At 34.7% G+C, this 20,989-nt stretch overlaps 1 protein-coding gene across 5 annotated transcripts in view; it reads left to right on the top strand.

The window, feature by feature from the left end:
- The window catches only part of LOC150099108 (protein disulfide-isomerase A5), a 953,872-nt gene that overhangs the window by 592,531 nt on the left and 340,352 nt on the right, over nucleotides 1–20,989 (top strand). The window lies entirely within an intron of this gene.

Raw genomic sequence — 20,989 nt, 5'->3', positions numbered from 1 at the left:
TCTTGTTAAATTGTGAATGAAGGTATTTATAATTAATAATACTTCATTCATAATTAACATGATCTACCATATCATAAGCAGGATTTATTTAAATTTATTTTGTTGGTCTCTCGCTTATAAAATGTTATTCATGTAATTCCTTTTGAGTTTTGTTAGTTAATTTTATTTATGTGATTTTAGCGTATATCGTAGACATGAAAAGGCCCTGTATTAAAGTGTCATTTAATTTATTTGCTTTATTCCTTTAATAATAATATAAGAAGCTGTGATGTATGTAATTTTAATATATCCAGAAGATTCCTTGTGATGTCATTTGATTGGTTGTTGTGAGAAATCATGCAAATTTCTCCTGGCACGTGTTGGAGCGTGAACTACTATATACCAAGGGAAAAGCAAGTTCGACGTGAGCTAAACTGGTGAGAACCAGTTACTGGGGGGAAAAAGGAATGAGTGGACACGAAAACAAAAGTATAAAAGAAAAATGAGTGGAGGAGTATAAAGAATGGTAGCTAGAGAGATTGAAAGGGGTTTTTGACGTGCGGAAAACGGAATAGAAAGAACCAGGAATCGCTTGGCATTTTAGCTTACCTTTTTGGGAGTTGGATTTCTACCAAAACTTCCTAACGCCTAGCAGTGGAAAAGTGCAGGACATAGGATAATATGTATAAGAAAAGGAAGAAATGGGTAGATAATTTAAACCAAGTGCAAAAAGGTTATATTCTCCCGAGTCTATAAATCAGTTGCGGAAATAGAAGATTCTTTTAAGTTTGTGATACTACAAAGTAAAAGTCAGCAAGGATTTTAAAGATGTTGTTCAATCTCCTTATGATGTGATGAAGCTGTATCCTGGTAAGATTACCTTACTTGACTTAGTGTGAAGTAACGAAAATAATTCCGCCAAAAGTAATTTATTCCTAGTTGCTGTATTCAGCGAGTCAAGATTGAATGTGTGATGTGCTAAGACTTTTCCCCTCTTCAAGTGACAAATGCTATATTATTGAATTAAGTGTACATTGACTGGACGAGAATATTGCGAGGCCTATTTGTTGTAATTTAGGAATCTCGAACTTACAAGAACTAATTTTGATTGACTGAGCTTAGAGAATTACAAATGAATGTCTGATGGTTTATGAGTTGTATTCTTTATGAATATCTTGAACTGATTTGATATTTAAAATGTTTTCAAGATGTAACCTTGGTCAGAGTGAAGTTGTGATAGAAGTTCTTTGTAACAAGAAGAATAAGATCTGTTAATATAGTTTTTAATTATAAATTTTAAGCTCAGCTGAGTAGTGTACTAGTATCTTAATGAGAGTTTTATATTCGTTTAATTGTAATGTTGAAACATTGTGTTATGATGTAATTATATGTGACACTGCATTAAATGTTTTTCTTTTATCTAAGATCAATCTAGAGTTTGCCTGATTTTCTTTCACTGAACCCCTCATTAAATATTTCGAACCAAAAGCAGGAGCTTTGCTTAATAGTGAGAACCTCGACCTAAAATCAGCTTTATAATCACCTGGTACAGTTGAAGGTTGATTTATCAAAGTTGCTCATGCAATTCAGAACATAGAGTGGCACAGTATAATACAATTTTTCTTTATGTTCGGATGATATATCAGCCTACAACTAGTTAAATACTAATGAGAGAAAACTATAAGACAATAAAACTTGATTGAGCAGAATCTGCGATCCAACATTACCCTCTTGTGCACAACTTCCTGTCATAACTTTCAGGGATGCCTCTTGTCCTCACTCCTTTCCTCTGTACCACCAAATGAAAAAATTCCTCAGTGTCAACCCTGTAACTACCTCTCAACAGTTTAAAAGTCTCAATCATATCACCTCTCCTTCTTTCTTCTATCTACTAAATTCCGCTGTCCTCAGCCTATATTCATAACTAACATTGTACAGATCCTCCAACAGAGTATGTAGCATCCTATCCATGTATCCTAAATTTCAAGACTTTACATTTATCTGAATTAAACTGACATCCACTTTCGTTTTCTCATCCATCCTGTTTATTCAAATCTTTCTTGCAGGGCTACCACATCTGCACTATTACTAATAACCCTTCCCAGCTTCACATCTGTAAACAACTGAATATGTCCCTGCAGTCCAGTGACAATGTCATTGATATAAATACAGGTCCCTGTGCTGAGTCCTGTGAAACCCCACATGTATCCTTCTGCTTCCTTGATACTGCTCCCTCATACACAACTCCCTGATACTTATCAGATAGCCAATCCCAAATTTACTTGATTAACCTGACATGTAACCTATGTGCTGTAACTTAAATATCAGTTTTTCATGTGGTACCCTGTCAAATGCCTTTGCAAAATTCAAAAAAATAGCAGTATATGACTTTCCCTTATCAACTGCTCTTGTCACTTTATTATAAAAGGCAATCATATTACTACTCTGGAAGGGTCACTACCCAGAGCAGTGACCCTTCCCATAATACATACCATTATACATACCCATAAGAATAATGTGCTTTGCATTATTGGATACTAAGGCAAGTGATGTGACGTCATTAGTTTCTTTATACAAGTTGCCACAGTCCTGAATGTGGTTCAGGTGCAAAACTTGTTTGCTTACACTTGGATAAAAGATTAAACCAAGTATATAATTTCTTGGTATCTTTAATTTATTCTTTGTATTTTAAGTCATGATGCTGCTCCATGCTGCCTTCTGAGTATGTCATGATTATCAGCTTTGTAATTTGATATATCCCTTTCTTGACAGAGAATTCCACATGTTTTGCAACTTCACAGAACAAAACTGCATTGTCGCTCTGCCTGATTGGAGGCAGAGTTTCTACCCTGGTTGTAGATAAATGTTCTGATGCTATTACCTATCCAGCATTTTAAACCTTTTTTCCCCCTTCATGACATGCAGTTTCAGGTAATTATCCCTTAGCAATATGTGAATTCTACTTCCATTTTGTTCTTGCAATGTCCACTTTCCTCTCTCTGATATAGTTGATGTCTGGTGAAGATATCAGGACTGCAATGACTTCTGTTTAATCATTGGTGAAAGAATTCATATTGCAATGGCAAAATGAAACAACTGGTAGGTAGAAGAATCTGAATACAGGTGAACGGCTGGTAGTTTGAGCCAAGTTAGCTGGGTATTGCAGATATGGAAGAGATCGGGGCCTCATTACGTTACTATCCTGTAGTTGACCATGGAGAAACGGAAATACCTTTCACGCTATCATTGGAAGTTGGAACCCCTGCAAATTCCCATGCTGTAAATAACTATAGGGAAAAAAACACTGAAATTATGAGTGAAATGAGCCACTGCAAATGCGTCTCATGATGATGTCTACTGAAATCCAAAAAGAAGGTTGTCATTTGATATTCTTCATTTGAAAACAATAAACAGAGTCTTGAAAATTGGAACTTGGAATGTGAGACCATTATATAAAGTAGGAAATTTTGACAATCTCATACAGGAAGTGAAAAGACTTAAAGTTGATGTGATGGGAATTAGTGAAACCAGATGGCCTAACTCAGGATAACTAGATAAAGATGGCTTTTCATTTGTATATTCTGGCAGAGAGAGAGAGATGGAGTGGAATTTATGATTAAGAAAGGCATCTTTAAATCTGTAATGGGTTGTGGCCCATAAATGAAAGAATGATACTTATGAAATTAGCGGAAAAGCCTTTTAACATCATAATTATTCAGGTTTACGTCCCCATAACGATGAACAAATAGAAGATATTTACAATAACTTACAAAAATCTGTAGAATATGTTAAATCAAATGAAATACTCATAGTGATGGGCAGGGATGGCTCGTGCATAGGCACTGCGGAACTGCAGCACCACCAATTTTTCTCGATATATAAATATATTTATTAATTTATTTATATTCATTTGTAATATTTAATTTTATCATCAACAATCCCATACAATTCTCTTATTTTGTAAAAAAAAATAATAAAAATCCATCTTGTAGCACTTAGGAGGGTGAAGGACGCTAGTGGCACTGTGTTTTCCACAGTGCCATATTGCTACGCTCGCAAGCATATGCACGTCATAGTGAGATGCGAGCTGTTAGTGTAATGCAGCACTGCCCGCCAGCTGTTCCACTGTTGTTATATGCAGTTTGCACCAGTAGTAGAGTTTTTGTAGTGCTTATCATGTTTACTCTGTATCTTTAAATATTTGTACATTAAAGACATAACATTTGTTATAGTAATTTTTAAGTAATTTTGAATTATACTAAACTGTATAATTTTATCGATAATAAACTATTTTTTCATGAAACAAAATAAGAAGAATATATTTTATTTTTAAGTAATTTTGAATTATACCAAACTATATAATTTTATCGATAATAAACAATATTTTTTCACGTTTAATTTTTAAAAAATTTTTACCATAATTTTGATATTTTATCCAAACATGTATACAACACTGTACTTACAGTGTGTATGTATATTTCGAAAGTTGCAGCATCCCCACAATTTCAAGCCACGAGCCGCCACTGGTGATGGGTGAGTTGAATGCAAAGGTTGGCGAAGGAGAAGAAAATCCGGTTGTTAGAAATTTTGGACTGGGTGAAAGAAATGAAAGAGGTGAGAGATTGATACAGTTCTGCATTCTTTCTTTCAACATCCTAAGCATAGACTCTATAATTGGACAAACCCTGATAACTCTATAACAAATCAAATAGATTTTATAATGATAAATAATACACACAAAAATAATATAACCGACACCAAAACATACCCAGATGCTGATATATGTTCAGACCATAACCATGTTGTGTCTACTTTAAAGAGGAAAGTAAAAAACATCTCTAAAAACCATCATATTGAAAGGCTTGACTTGACAACTCTGAACATACCTAACAACATAATGTTGTTTAACTCATAAATGAGGAAAAAATTAGATAATGTAGTATATAAAACAGAAGACAATATATTCACCAACACAGAAGAAATTGAAAAAAGATGGTCAAGATTTAGATGTGCAATATATGAGGCAGCCAATGAGGTTATTCCAAAAATAAATACAATAAGAAAAAGCCCTGGATGACAGAATCAATATTAGAACACTTATGAATTAAAAAAGAAAACCATACCGCAGTATAAAATACTGAGTAAAATGATAAAAAATGAATGCAGGAAGGCTAAGGAGAAGTGGCTAAATGGAAAATATAAAGAAATAGGGGATTTTTACAACAAACACAGTAGTAAAGAAATGAATAAATCAATCTAAGCTCTGACAAAAAGAGAAACTTCAACCACAATCTTTGTATAAAAGAACAAAATGAAAAATTACCACTAGAAACACAAGATACCATAGAAAGATTTAAAGAAATGTTTGACACTGATTGCACAGAGGATATACAAAATATTGATGATGAATCCATTACATAGCAAGAAATAGAATATGTCTGCCTGGTTGGCCAAGTGGTTAGCTTATCCGCTCACCAGCCAAAAGCTGCGGGTTCAAATCCCATCAATGTTTGTGATTGTCTATGAAAATACTAGTGGTGGTGAACAGTAGATGGCGTTGGTGTAGATGATGAAGGTAGTTGTGGTTGGTGGAAACGGGGAGTTGGAGAGTAGGTGCCCTCCCTCGTTGAGTCTTTTGACTCCCTGGAGGTATTAAGTAATAATAATAATAATATAAGCCAAATGGAAACAGGTAAAACACCAGGTCCTGATCAGATCTCTGTGGAATTGTTGAACAACTTAAATGAAATCACATTAATGTTCTAAAATTTATTTTCAGTAATATATATCATACAGGATATATCCCAGATGATGTAAGAAAATCCATCTTTGTAACTATCCCCAAAACTGCAATAACTTTTGAATGTTCAGAATATAGATTAAAAAGTTTACTAAGCCATGTTAGGAAAATATTACTAAGAATAATCCTACAAAGAATTAAAGGCATTTTGTCAATAGAAATAGATGACACTCAATCAGGTTTCCAGAAACACAAAGGTACAAGAGAAGGAATTTTCAATTATAAAACATTATGCAAAAGAAGCCTTGATAACCAGAAAGTATATATCTTTCCTTTATTGATTACACCAAAGCATTTGATTCACTAGATCATCACAAGAAATTAATACATATCCTACAGAATAACGGTCTAAAAGAAAAAGTTCTATGCATAATTACAAACATATATTGGAATCAAATATTTTATTATTATTATTATTATTCAGCCCTCCATGGAGTCAAGAGACTCATTGTGGGAGGTCCTTCCTATCAAACACAAAGTCTATCATACCAGTCATTGACCTCTCGCCACTCTGTCAGGCAATGCATTCCACATTTCAACCACCCTCCACACAAAGAAACCACTCCTTACCCTCTTGCTCACAGCTTCCTTTCGTAACTTCCAGCGATGGCCCTTTGTCATCGCTCCTTCCTGCTGTTCCACCAAGCAAAAGAACTTCCCATTGTCAACCCTAGAACTGCCTCTCAACAGTTTAAACGTCTCGATCATATCACTTTTCCTTCTTCTATCTACCAAACTCTGCAGTCCACATTCCCTCAGCTGATTTTCATAACTAACATTGTACAGTCCTGAAACCATCTTTGTTATCCACCTCTGTACTCTTTCCACAGTTAATTTATCTCTTTCAAATCCTGGGGACCAAATTTGAGAACAATAGTCTAAGTGTGGTCTGATCAGGGTCTTATACAAATGAATGATAACTCTTTTATCTTTGCAGATCAGCATCCTTCTCAGTATTGCAGCAATCTTATAGGTTACCTTCACCACCTTTGCATTATGCTCCCTGAATTTCAGTTTGCTATCAATCATCACCCCCTGGATCTCTTGTCTCCCCCTACTTCCTCCAGTACAGCTCCTCAAATCGAGTATGCAGCCTCCTATCAACGTATCCCAAACTTCAAAACTTTACATTTTGCTGCATTAAACCGATACCCACATTCATTTGCCTATCTGTCTAGTTTATTAAAATCCTCTTGTAGGGCTGCCACATCTGCACTATTACTAATAATCGTTCCCAGCTTCACATCATCTGCAAACAACTGAATATCCCCTTGCAATTCATTGACAATGTCACTGATATGAAGGTTAAACAATACAGGTCCTAGTACTGAGCCCTGTGGAACCCCACTTGTAACCTTCTGCCTCCTTGATATTGCCCCACCTCTCATAACTCTCTGATACCTATAAGACATCCAATCCTGAATCCAGTTGACTAACTCGACATCTAAACCCATGTGCTGCAACTTAAATATCAGCTTATAATGTGGCACCCTGTCAAATGCCTTTGCAAAATCCAAAGAATTACAGTATATGCCTCATCAACTGCTCTTGTCACTTTATTATAAAAGGCAATCATATTACTAAAGCAGGAGCACCCCTTAACAATTCCATGTTGATTTTCATAGATGAATTACCCTCATCTGCCCAATGCTGTATCTGGTCCCTCACTAATTTCTCCAAGACCTTAACAACTACTGATGACACACAAACTAAACTGGCCTATAATTAGACACTTCCAGCCCACTACTGCCCTTAAGCAATCTTACCTTCCTTTCATTCCTTGGGTACCTTTCCCATAGCCAGACTTTCATTGAAAAGCCAGGTCAATGGAGCCGTCAGTTCTTTAGCACATTTTCTCAAAACCCATGGTGAAATACCATTCAGTCCCACAGCTTTACTGACACCCAGAGTATTCAGTATTTGGAATACTCCTCTCGCACCTCTAAATCTCGAACCTGTCCTATCCCTCTAGTATTAAAACCTACTTCTCCAGGATGAAATACTCCAATACGGTGTTCATTGAACAACTCCACTATGTATCAGGTCACTCTATTCTCATTTTTATCCCACAATGTTATTCTTCCACAATCATTTCTCCTCCTACTGGCCACATAGCTAAAAAATTCCCTAGGATTTTTTTTGGATCTTAGTGCCAATCTCTTTTCATATTCCAGTTTTGTTTTCCTCACCATACTAGTCACTATCCTGGCCTGAATCTTATATTCTTCATGCAGACGCTCTCCATCCCTCTCCTTATATCTCTTCCATAATCTCTTTTTCACCTGTTTGATATTGTTTGCTATGCACTGTATACCAAATTGTGTTCTCTTCGTCACTTGTGGAATGCAGCTTACTATTGCTGCTTACAAATATTCCCTCACAATTTCCCAAGCACTAATGATATCCTGGCCTTCCAATTCCACCCCCATGGAACTGCCCCAAGTTGATATCCAAGATTATTATAATCACCCGCCTTCTAATTCCACATACATTTCCTTTTCTTTGATACTCCTGCGTCTCTATTCATCTTTCAAGTCAAAACCACATGGTCAGTCACTCCAACTGGGGGGGGGGGGATGTCATATCGGTTATTATCAGTTCTTCTGATGCTATGACCAAATCCAAAACTCTTGAACCTCTTGTTCCCTCTATTACATGTTGCCTAAGACATTTTTCCATCAAGAATTTTGAAATTCCATTCCCTTATTACTACATGCATGTTCCTCTTCCCTCATAATGCTGTAGTTAAAATCTCCCATAATAATCATTCTTTTCTCTTAGGGTTACACAGCGATCAGCATTCATTTTAAAAAATTTTATGGAATTTACAACCGTGTAAAAAAAAACTTTTTTTATTATCCCGACGTTTCGATCTTCACATCAAGATCATCATCTGGAGTGTACATAAGTAAGCAGAACAAGCTAAGTTACATCATTAACTGTAAGCTAGAGAAACAATGATTTGATCACATGTTATTCTACTGGCGTGACCTCTGGTGAAAAAAAAAAAAAAAAAATAAATAAAAATAATAAGAAATAAATTTTAAAAAAAATATATATATATATATATATATATATAAATTAAATAAAATAAAAAAATAAATAAATTTTTACATCAAGCTAAATTCTATTCTTACAATGACAGGAATAAATATTCTTTTAGATGGTTTTCTTTCAGAATCAACTGGTGTCCTATTTTTGGTATTACAATTCTTATTTTTGAACAAGAACAACTATAAACAGTCCTGTTTATAGTTGTTCTTGGTGACGAAGGTCGAATATATACCTTCCATATGTTTAGGATTTTTAAACCATCATTGTTGTTCAGATTGGGGTGGTTGCTGATAATCTCACAGGCTTCCTTGAATTTTCATTCATACCATGTTCTAGTGTGATGTAGACAGCTGGTGGTTTTCCAGTCAATTCTGTGTAAAGTATTCAGGGCATGATCAGAAAGGCCAGCTTCACCATAATTATTATATTTAATGTGTCGTTTATCTTCTTTTTGTCTAATAGGAATAGTGCGTCCTGTTTCTCCTATATATGGTATGTTGCAAGTACAATAAATCCGGTATTCTATAGGGTGAGCTAGTGGAGGGAGTGGGTCTTTGGATGAGTTGAGTAAGTTTTTTAATTTTGCAGGAGGTTTAAAGGTGGCTTTGAGGTTGTACTTTTGTAGTACTCTGTTTATTTTGTCTGATATTCCTTTAATGTAGGGAATGGTTATAGTTTTACTGTAGTCCGGTTTGTCTTTGTTTTTTATTGTGGTTTTGTAGAGAATTTTGTTTATAGTATTTTGGCTGTATCCGTTTTTTTGTAGGTTATTACTGATAATTTTAAATTCGTCTTTCAGTGCCTGTTCACTGGAACAAATTGTCTGAGCTCTGTTTTTTAGCGAGTTAATGATACCTAGTTTTTGTGTTGGGTGGTGGTAGGAGTTTCTGTGTATATATTGTCCCATATGTGTCGGTTTTCGGTAAACAGTGAAGGAAAGATTGCCCGAGGGAAGACGTGTGACAAGTGTATCTAGAAACGGAAGTGTGTTGTGTTTTTCAATTTCAGTTGTGAACTGTATGCGTTTGTGTTGTTTGTTTAGGTGGCTAAGGAATGTGTCTAATGTCTGGCGGCCATGGGACCAGATCGCGAAAACATCGTCAACGTATCTAAGCCACACTTTGGGTTTTAGATGGGAGGAATCTAGGGCAAGTTGCTCAAAATGTTCCATGTAAAAGTTAGCAAAAGGGGGGGGGGGATAATGGTGAGCCCATAGCTGTGCCTTCTTTTTGTAAGTAGAAGGCGTTTTGCCATACAAAATAACCCGACCGTAATACATGTGCAAAAAGCACTGGAGGGAATTTGTTCTGTAGGAGAAGGATTGTGTCATTGATTGAGACATTCGTAAAGAGGGCAGAGATGTCAAAACTGACTAATATATCATCTTTTTCTAATGTAATGTCTTTGATGATGTTTATGAAGTGTTGTGTGTTTTTGATATAGGAAGGGGAATGACCTACCAACTCCTTGAGTGTTGCCGCTAATTTATTTTTTGGCTAAGTGATATGTCGGGCTATGAATTCCTTCAACGATAGGTCTTAGTGGGGTGTTTTCTTTGTGAATTTTTGGTAGCCCGTAAATTCTAGTGGAGCACGCGTAATGAGGGAACAGTTTTTTTACTGTATTTTCGTGCCATGTGGTAATTGATTCAAATAGTTTCTCTGTTTTGTTTTTGTTCTGTTGGGTTTTAGTTAACTAATTTGTATGTGTTATTGTCATAGACCAGCAGATTCATTTTTTCTATATAAGTGGTACGGTTTAAAATGACAGTGGCATTTCCTTTATCAGTTCTGGTTATTACTATGTTCGGATTTGTTTTAAGTGATTTTATCGCTGTTACTTCGTGTTTAGTTATGTTGCTTGTTATTGTTTTGTTATGGTTTAAAATGTTCGCAGTTTCTATACGTATTTTGTCTGCTATGTTACTAGGTATGAATCTTAGGCCTCTTTCCATATTACAAATAACTTCAAGTTTGTCTATCGTTTTTGGTGCTATAGCAAAATTTAATCCTTTGTTAAGTATAGAGATTTCGTCTTTGTTTAGAGCGTGAGATAGGTTAATTATGTTATTGATACCTGTGGGTGATTGGTGACTCCTGTTGTTTCTTGCTTCTGGTTGGTTGTTGTTGTTCACTATGGCAAATTTTGAATATGGCGGCTGGTTTTGTTGTTCTTTTAGTCTTTGAAATTTGGAAATTATTCTTTCTTCGTTTGTTGGATGTGGTTTGCTGTGTTGTCCGTAATCCTTTCTAGGATTATCCAGATATCTGCATTTAAGTCGCTAGGCAGCTCCGTTTTTTCTTTTAGTAGTTGGTTTTGTGTAGCAGCTAGGTTCTTTCTGGTAGCTTGGATCTGCTCTCTCAGTAGTGCCTTTCTCCATGCAGTGGTATATTCTTTGTGCCTTTGTTGAAGTGAATTTTCTCTTTAGCCTGATGCAATTAGGAGTGATATCGCTGTCCCTACACCGTTTTAAAAATGCCAGTCGATTTATCAAATTTGAAACTTGGATCTTCAGCTTACCATATTGATTACATCGCTTGTGGGTCGAATCTTCATGAATTATCTTAATCCTTTCTTTTAGGGTTACACGGTGATTAGCATTCATTTTAAAAAATTTTATGGAATTTACAACCGTGTTAAAAAAAACTTTATTTATTATCTCGACGTTTCGATCTTCATATCAAGATCATCATCTGGAGCATACATAAGTATACAGAACAAGCTGAGTTACATCATTAACTGTAAGCTAGAGAAACAATGATTTGATCACGTTATTCTACTGGCGTGACCTGTGGTGAAAAACCCCAAAGAAAGACTCCCCCCCCCCCCCCCAAAAAAATGCATAATAATCATTCTTCTTGCACTTCCCAAGCTCAACTGCCTAATCATCTCCTGCTTCCCACCATCTGTACTCCTTCTCTTGTAGCAACACCCCCCACTGAATATCCTGTCTTGCCCACCTCTACCTCACACCATATGCTTTAAAAATCATTAGTGTCACTGCCTTCCAAAACCTCCACTCTTAGAGGACATAAGTCATCAGTTATCATAAGCAGTACTCCACCACTGCATCTTTCCTTCCAATCCTGCCGAAAAATGCTGTACTCCTACTACTATTCCTGTTATTTTATCGTCTTACGTCAACCACGTCTCAGATATCCCAATAATCTTTGACCAGACTGATGCTATCAGTGCCCACCAATTCATCTCCTGTATTCTGGATACTCCAGGCATTAGTATAAATCATATAAATGTCAATGCTTCTATACCTATCATTATCTCCTCCAGACCCCACTGCACTCAGTGTTAGTTGATGTCGTCCCACTTCCCCTAAGCATCCGTTCCCACAAGAGGCCATTTCTGCTACCATCCACCCTGGGAATTCTAGTTTCTCTTCACTGACACACCGACTTGTTCAGAAAACAGCAATCTCTCCAGAAGCCTACATCCTTCCTTATTCAAATGCAAGCAGTCTCTCGCATATAGTTCCTTTCTGTCCTCAAATGCCCTCCAAGCATCCAACACACACACACACACACACAATCTTTCTTCTCTGTGTTTTCTTTTGTACAACCTCAAGCAAGAATCTCAGATTTCTCGCCACCCGATTTACATTGCCTCTCAAGTCATTCATGCATACATCACAGTCATCTCATCCACCCTTTCACCCTGCTTAATTGTCATAGCCACACTTTCTATTGTTCCTCCAGGAAAAGAAATAGCCTCAATAAGATACAAAAACAAATATTCTGACAGCTTTGAAATCAAACAAAGAGTAAGAGAAGGTTGTGTATTATCACCTATACTGTACAGTATATGTATAGCGAACTAGTTTTTAAAGATATTGTAGAATTGAATGGGGTAAAAGTAGGGGTAAGAATTTCAAGAACTGCAGATATGTAAATAATGCAGTCTTTACTGCAGAATCTGAAATGATCTTCAAAACTTAGTCACAAAAATTTACAACAGAAGCTTAGACATGGGATTAATTATAAAACTGCAGAAAACAAAGTGCATGATCATATCAAAAGAACCAACAAATAAGAAACTATAACTGTTAGCCAAAAGAAAATTGAACAGGTTAAATCTTCTAACATCCAGAGACATTAGCATGGACACAAGAAAAAGATTAATAAAGTGTTATATCTGAACAAGCCTTCTCCACAATAGTGAAACTTGGACTAAAGAAGTAGAGAAAAAATTATAGAAACTTTTGAAATGTGGACCATCAGAAGAATGCTGATAATATCATGGAAAATGAAAAACGAAGATGTTTTAAATAATGCAAAAATGAAAAGACCATTAATGAAAATCATTAAAGAAAGAAAACTTAAATATTTTAGACATCTATATAGACAAGAAGGCATTCAGAAATTAAGATTAGGAAAAAACTAGATAGAAAAAGAGGGAGAGGTAGATCCAGCAGAATGTGGTTTGAAGACATTAAAGACTGGACTCACTTACAAATGTTCCAGAGCAGCAAAAGAAAGGAAAACGTTCTGTGACGTGGTTGCCAACTTCCTTCTAGAGAATGTTTGAAGAAGTTGAAGTCCTTCCCAATAATTGCTTAAAATGCACTCATTGTGCTAATCTGCCTATGCATAGCATCCATTCTGTCGGCTAGCATATACTATCAGTAGCATCTCTTCTCTCCAACAAACACATTGTGTTCCAATCCATTGCTGCTTTGGACTAAAGAAGCAGAGAAAGATTAATAAAGGTCTTTAAATTCTTCTTCTTCTTTTTGGCATTTAGTTCCAGGCAGTCCTGGGATCTGCCTCAGACAATTTTCTTCCATTTATTTCTATCTTGGCATCCCTCCTTTCCACTCCAACTTCTTCTATATCCCTCTTGGTGTTTTCCCACCATCCTCTCCTTGGTTGTCCTTTTCTTCTCTTACCCTTCACTTCCATAGTTATGACTCTTCTCCATACATGGCCTGTCAACCTCAGTCTATTTTCTTTCACTTTGTCACTAATGTTTCTAACCTCCATCTCCTTCCTTATATCATCGTTCCTCCTGTGCATCTTTGTTGATGTTCCATTTATCCATCTTAGCATCCTCATCTCAGTTCTTTCCAGTTGTTCCTCCTGAATTCTCTTTGTTGCCCATTTCTCTGCTACATACAACAAGGCCGTTCTAATGGCTGATTTATATATACTTGGTTTTACTTTTTTTGGTGCATTTTTGTCACATATCACTGACATCTATCATTTGATCCAACCTGCCTTAATTCTTTCCCTGACTGTGAAGTTATATGTGCTCTCTCTCTCTCTCTCTCTCTCTCTCATCTGCAAATAATATATTCCATGGTGTATTTTTGGCTACTCCTTGCAGGCTCACTGCAGACCCTTGATTCATGACCATTGTGATGTTGAAAAATTCTGTTCTTCCAATAGTCATATGAATAAGCCTTTTTTTATTTTCTTCAGATACTTTTCTTGTAGTTATCTCATCATATAGATTGCATCTGTTGCTCCTTTCCCTTTAATGAAATCACATTGTATCTGGTTTATATTCACTATTCTTTCAGATGTCTTTACTAGGTGTTCTGTAAGCTTTATTACTCTGTAGTTTTCACAGTCTAGTATGTTGCTTTTTGTTTGTAAATAGGTACTACAAAGCTCTCATTTTAAAAATTTATGAAATTTACAACCGTGTTAATAAATTTTTTTTATTATCCTGACGTTTCAAGCCTGTCTTGTATATTGATGTATGCTCCAAATGATGATCTTGATGTGAAGATCGAAACGTCGGGATAATAAAAAAGTTTATTATCCCGACTTTGTAAATTCCATATATTTTTAAAATGAATACTGATCATCGTGTAACTCTAAAAGAAAGGAGTACTACAAAGATCCTTTTCCAGTCCTCCAGTATCATTTCTTCTCTCCACTCTATATTAAATTGTTCATGGGTCCAGTCTACTCCATCTTCCCCTACTACATTTATCATTTCTATTACTACTTCTGATGGTCCTGGTGCTTTGTTGTTTTTCATTTTTCTTATTACCTCGATTACCTCTTTCTTTGTAACTGCCATCTCTGGCACCTGCATGTTTTACTGCTCATCCAGCATCTCTCTCTCTCATTTTCTATGTTTAACAACTCTGCAAATTATTCCTTCCATCTGTCCTTCACCTTCTTTTCATCTACTAGTATGACTCCATTTCCATCTTTTATTATGATGGTTTTTTTTTTTTTTTTTTGAAATCTTTTGTACCATTTCTTTTTTGCTTTGCTATTCTATATATTACTTTCTCTCCATTTTCCTTTTCTATCTCTGCATATATTTTCTTCCCTTTTTTTCTCTTTTGCTTTCGTCACTTCTACCTTTGCTTTCCCTCTTTCCTGTTTATATTTCTGTTAGGTTTCTTTGTTTCTTGTTTGCCTTCAGTCCCAAATGCTGCCTTTCTTTTTGTCTGTCTCTTGGACTTCTTCATTCTACCGCTAAGTTTCTCTATCCTTTCTAGGTCTGAATCCTCTTGTTCTTCCACAAACACTTCCTCCACATTCTTGATGTTCTTCATTTGATTCCAAGTGTTTTCTGCATTGCCATTTCCTTAAGATTCTACCCTCTCTCATAACCCTGTCTTTGAATTTACTCTTATTTTCTTCAATCAGCTTCCAGATCTTTAGCTTCTTTTCTGTTTTGTTTTTTTCTTATTTAATACTTGTTCTATTATGCCACATACTACAACTTAATGTTGTGTTTTGTTGTGCTCATATATGGGATTGCAATTTTTTAACATATTTCTCTTTATTCTCTTTGTGAGAATATAGTCTACCTGAATCTTATTTTTTACTTTCATACATTCACATGGTCCTTCTCTTAAATAGCATGTTAGCAATACTTTCTGCAGTTCAAACTTTCTGCAAATTCCAGTATTCTATGGCCTTCCTTTTTCCTTTCTCCAAACCATGTCCTCCATGTACACCTTCAAATTGTTCCCCTCTCATGCCAACATGTCCATTTAGGTCTGCTCCTATTATTATCAATTCCTCCTTTCTGATGTTACCCACAGCAGCTTCTAGTACTTGGCAAAATTGGTCTTTTTCTATTATTTTTATGGCTAATATAGCCTACTTTCATTTAGGAGTGCACCTTTTTTCCAATGTCACAAGCTGGTAAGATTATTATAGTCACCTCCCTTATAATTTCACATAAATTCCTTTTGTTTGCTATTTTGTATGCTGTTTTTTCTTCCCAGTATATACTGCTTTAGTTAAAATCTCCCATTGCACTTGCTAAACTGTCTAAACATCTGCTACCGCAAGGTAAAAGAGGGAATAGGAAGATGAAATGAGATGAGAATCGATTTGATAATGTCATTGACAATGTCATTTGGTCTTTTTCTGTTTCCTCACACCCTGACTGTGGTGCATATCCTAAAATACCATTTAGGATGTTTTCTTTCCTTACTGCCACTTGTAGGCGATCGTTTATTCTTTTGATCTCTGTTACTCTATGTTTTAGACTTTCCTCTACTATAATTCCAATTTCATTCTTTTTCCTCTCCTTTCTATAATAATATAGTTTATATCCTTCCCTCAAAAGCCGAGTTCTTTTCTCATGACGAGAAGAATCTTTATATGGACGTCTACAACTGAAGGATGGTAGCAAGGATTAAACCAAGTATATAATTTATCTTTATGTTGAAATTTTTTCTTGACAATTATTCATAAGACTATTACACTTTTTTTATATAATCTTTGTCAAGTAGCTTTATTTTATCCTGCTACATGTTTCGTCAATCTTTTTCTATTGGCATCCTCAGGGAATACAAACTAGTAAGCTAAAATGAAGGTTACAGACTAGGTTATAACTGATGGTTCTAATTCATACAAAAAATTGGTATTGTGCGTGTCTCATTAACGTGATTTATTCGTTATGGCTCATTACGTAATTGTTATGAAAGTTCATTTCTTTGATGTTTAATGATCTGATAAAAGTTTTCCAAATTTCTGGTAAAATTAGACCTTGATTCTTGTTTAGGTTTTCAGTTTTATGGGTGACTGTAGCTGCTTCTTTAAAGGTTCTTGAATGGTAGTTATCTTCTATGTATGGCATAAGGCTCTTATCCCACTCAATGTGATGGTTAGTAGAGGCAAAGTGGCAGCATGAAAGGCCTGAAATGTCTTGTCTGTTATTTCTGACATATCCTATGTGTTCTTTCTTTCTCGTTTCAAAGCTTCTAGAGGTCTGACCTGCGTAACTAATACCACATGAGCAAGGTATATTATATACTCCAGAGTACTTGTAGAATGGGTGAGGATCTTTTGGTGATCTTAAAAATTTCCGAATAGTGTTGATTGGTTTGAATGCCACTCTGATCTTATGTGGTTTTAAAAGGTTAGCTAATTTTTTGGAAAGGTTGCTGACAAATGGAATTGTACACCAATGAATTATTACGTGGAATGAATAACTGGCCTATAGAAATTATAAAAAAACTAAAATCTATGCACCCACTTACTCCTAGATTGTATGGCTTTCCAAAAATTCATAAAGAAGGTATACCATTACGTCCAATAGTTGATGGAATCTATTCTCCCACTTACCAACTGTCCAAGTATCTTGCGAAGATTTTACAACAATGCATTCACGTCTCGGATACTTATATTAAAAACTCAAAACATTTTATAGATAAAATAAAAAACATCCCTATTTTTGAAGAGGATATATTAGTAAGCCTGGACATTACATCTCTGTTTACTAACATTCCAGTTGTTGAAGTCATCAACATTTTAGACAACTTGTTCCCAAGAAACATCACTACTTTGTTCAATCACTGTTTAACTTCTATTTTATTTGGCAAAAAACGATCTACAAACAACTCACTGGATTAGATATGGTTAGCCCCCTCTCACTTCCTTGTGCTGACATATTCACGGAAGATCTAGAGAAAAAAATCTTAACCCAGATCATTCCAAAACCGAAAATTTGGTACAGATATGTAGATGACATCTTTATCATTTAGGATCATACGAAAGAAGAACTAATGAATTACCTCAACCAAATCAATAGTTTCCACAATACCATCAAATTCACATTAGAAATGGAAAAAGATAAAAAACTGCCATTCCTTGACATTTTAATAAAGAAACAATCCAATAATAGTATCAATCTATTTGTATACAGAAAAGCTACAAATACTGGACGTTACCTCCATTTCAACTCAGCTCATCACATAGCTCAGAAAATTAGCATTATCCATAGTCTCAAGAAAAGAGCTATACAGTATACGACAGACAAGGATGACCTACTAACGGAATTAACCACAATATCCAGAGAACTTTCTTTAAATGGTTACCCAAAAAGACTCTATAACAAGATTCTCTTTACTGATATACCACATCGAGAACGTGATGACGTCCAATACATCAGTACAATTACGATTCCTTTTGTCAGCAACCTTTCCAAAAAATTAGCTAACCTTTTAAAACCACATAAGATCAGAGTGGCATTCAAACCAATCAACACTATTCAGAAATTTTTAAGATCACCGAAAGATCCTCACCCATTCTACAAGTACTCTGGAGTATATAATATACCTTGCTCATGTGGTATTAGTTACGCAGGTCAGACCTCTAGAAGCTTTGAAACGAGAAAGAAAGAACACATAGGATATGTCAGAAATAACAGACAAGACATTTCAGGCCTTTCATGCCACTTTGCCTCTACTAACCATCACATTGAGTGGGATAAGAGCCTTATGCCATACATAGAAGATAACTACCATTCAAGAACCTTTAAAGAAGCAGCTACAGTCGCCCGTAAAACTGAAAACCTAAACAAGAATCAAGGTCTAATTTTACCAGAAATTTGGAAAACTTTTATCAGATCATTAAACATCAAAGAAATGAACTTTCATAACAATTAAGTAATGAGCCATAACGAATAAATCACGTTAACGAGACACACACAATACCAATTTTTTGTATGAATTAGAACCATCAGTTATAACCTAGTCTGTAACCTTCATTTTAGCTTACCAGTTTGTATTCCCTTAGGATGCCAATAGAAAAAGATTGGCGAAACATGTAGGAGGATAAAATAAAGCTACTTGACAAAGATTATATATAAAAAGTGTAATAGTCTTATAATTTATCTTTATTTTGTAGTATAACCAGGTGAAAAAACTTCTAACAACTTTCTCTAATTCAGAGTAATTTAATAATAAGATGTGACACCTTTTGGTAACTGGCATATGGAAATATGACTTCTGCATTGCTCCAACCTTGGTCTGGGTAGTGATAATACATAAGCGATGTGCTTTGCATTATGGGATACTAAGGAAAGTGATGAGAACTCAGTTCACCTTTGCCACGAGTTGCCCCAGTCCTGAAGATACTTCAGGTGCAAACTTTGTTTGCTTACACATGGATAAAGTATTAAACTGAATATATAATTTATAGTCTAACCAAGTGAAAAAAACTTCCAACAAGGAAAATTAAGTTAATTCAGAGTCATATATTTCCATATACAAGTAGGTAGTAAAATGTAACTATATCATTAAATACTATGGATCAGAGGTAATTGTAGAAAAGTTTTTGTTACAAAGTATATTATGCTTAACAATAAATTATATCATCATCATAATGTTAATTATGGATGTAAACCATATCGGTCTATTCCAGTCTCATTATCCATCTAATATTCTTTTTTGAGGTCTATCCAGCCTTCTCTTAACAATTGGTTTGTATTTTATTATTTGTTTAGGATATCAGGTGTTGGCCATACAGTTTACATGTTCTGTCCATTTTTGTTTATAATTGTTTAGTTGTTTGTTGATTTTGTTTTTAGTTCTTTTAAAATAACTTTGTTCCTTTTTTTGGTCTAATTTGTATTTTGCAGTTCTTCTCATAAATCTCATTTCACTTGTTTGTTTTTTGGCCCAAATTTCACTGCCATATAATAATGTGGGCACTTCTAAATTATTATATATTTTCAAGCGTGTTTCTTTTTGTACTATATTTGGATAGTGTGTTTTATTTATCAAGCTTATAATCTATAAAGATTTTGAAGTTTTTATCTTTTCTCCTTCATATGATATTTCATATCCAAGATAACTGAAAGTATTTATCTGTTCTGTTATTTTATTATTAATAACTATTTTACTTCTAACTGGAGTTTATCCACAAAATGCCATTGCTTTAGTTATATCTATGAATATTTTCATTCCAAACTGTTCTACTGTAATGTTTAAATTATATATTGCTCTTTGTAAATTGTTTTCCTTATCTGATATTATTACCTGATCATTTGCAAATAATAGCGTATTTGTTTTGTTATTCTGGGAAATTTCTATACCTGGATTGTTTAAGTGTTCCACTGCATTAACCTCCCCACCAACTGAGGTGGATGAAATAGTGAGACCAAATTGCTCTTCTTATCCACGTTATTCAATTGGTGTTACAGAATCATATCCAGATTTAGTTGGACGTCTATAGACTTCATGGCCAGTTGGGATGTTAATATTTCATTAATGTAAATATTAAAAGTGTTCGAGACAGGGGGCATCACTGTTTTACTGCTTAGTTTATAGATTGTTTTTCAGATATATTTTTCATTTATATTTATTTTTATTTCATTATCTTTGTATATATTCAATACTGCATATAGTAAAATATTAGGTATATTTATTCATTGTGGTATATATCTTTTTCCTTTTTCGAATGCTTTTTTTATAATCTATAAACAAAAAAGCGGTTTCTAAAATAATTTCTCTGCTTTTCTCTATAAGTACTTTTAAACAAAAAGCTGCATCCATTTAGAGTGTCCTTTTTCTAAATCCATTTTGACATCTCATACTATTTTTTCACTATATATTTTCAATTTTTCATTAAGTGTTCTACTATATATTTTGTAGCATGTATTCAATAGACTAATACCTCTGTAATTAGCAGGTTAGTTTTATCTCCTTTTATAAATATAGGTGTTACTATATTTGTATTTCATTCTATTGGTGTTTGTCCAATTGTATATATTTTATTTAAAAATCTTACTAATCTCTGATGAAATTTTTTTCCAGCAAATTTATACAGTTCAGAGTTTATTTCATCTTCTCCTGCTGATTTGTCATTTTTTTATGTTACTTAGGATATCCTTTAATTCTTTCATTGTTATTATATCATTTAAAACATTTTGTATGTTATT

Source organism: Typopeltis vanoorti, chromosome 15, assembly GCF_054136105.1.
Source record: "Typopeltis vanoorti isolate ZY-2024b chromosome 15, IOZ_Tvanoo_1.0, whole genome shotgun sequence".
Lineage (NCBI taxonomy): Eukaryota > Metazoa > Arthropoda > Arachnida > Uropygi > Thelyphonidae > Typopeltis > Typopeltis vanoorti.
The sequence above is the reverse complement of the archived record's forward strand: the minus strand, read 5'-3'. Positions and strand labels throughout refer to the sequence as shown.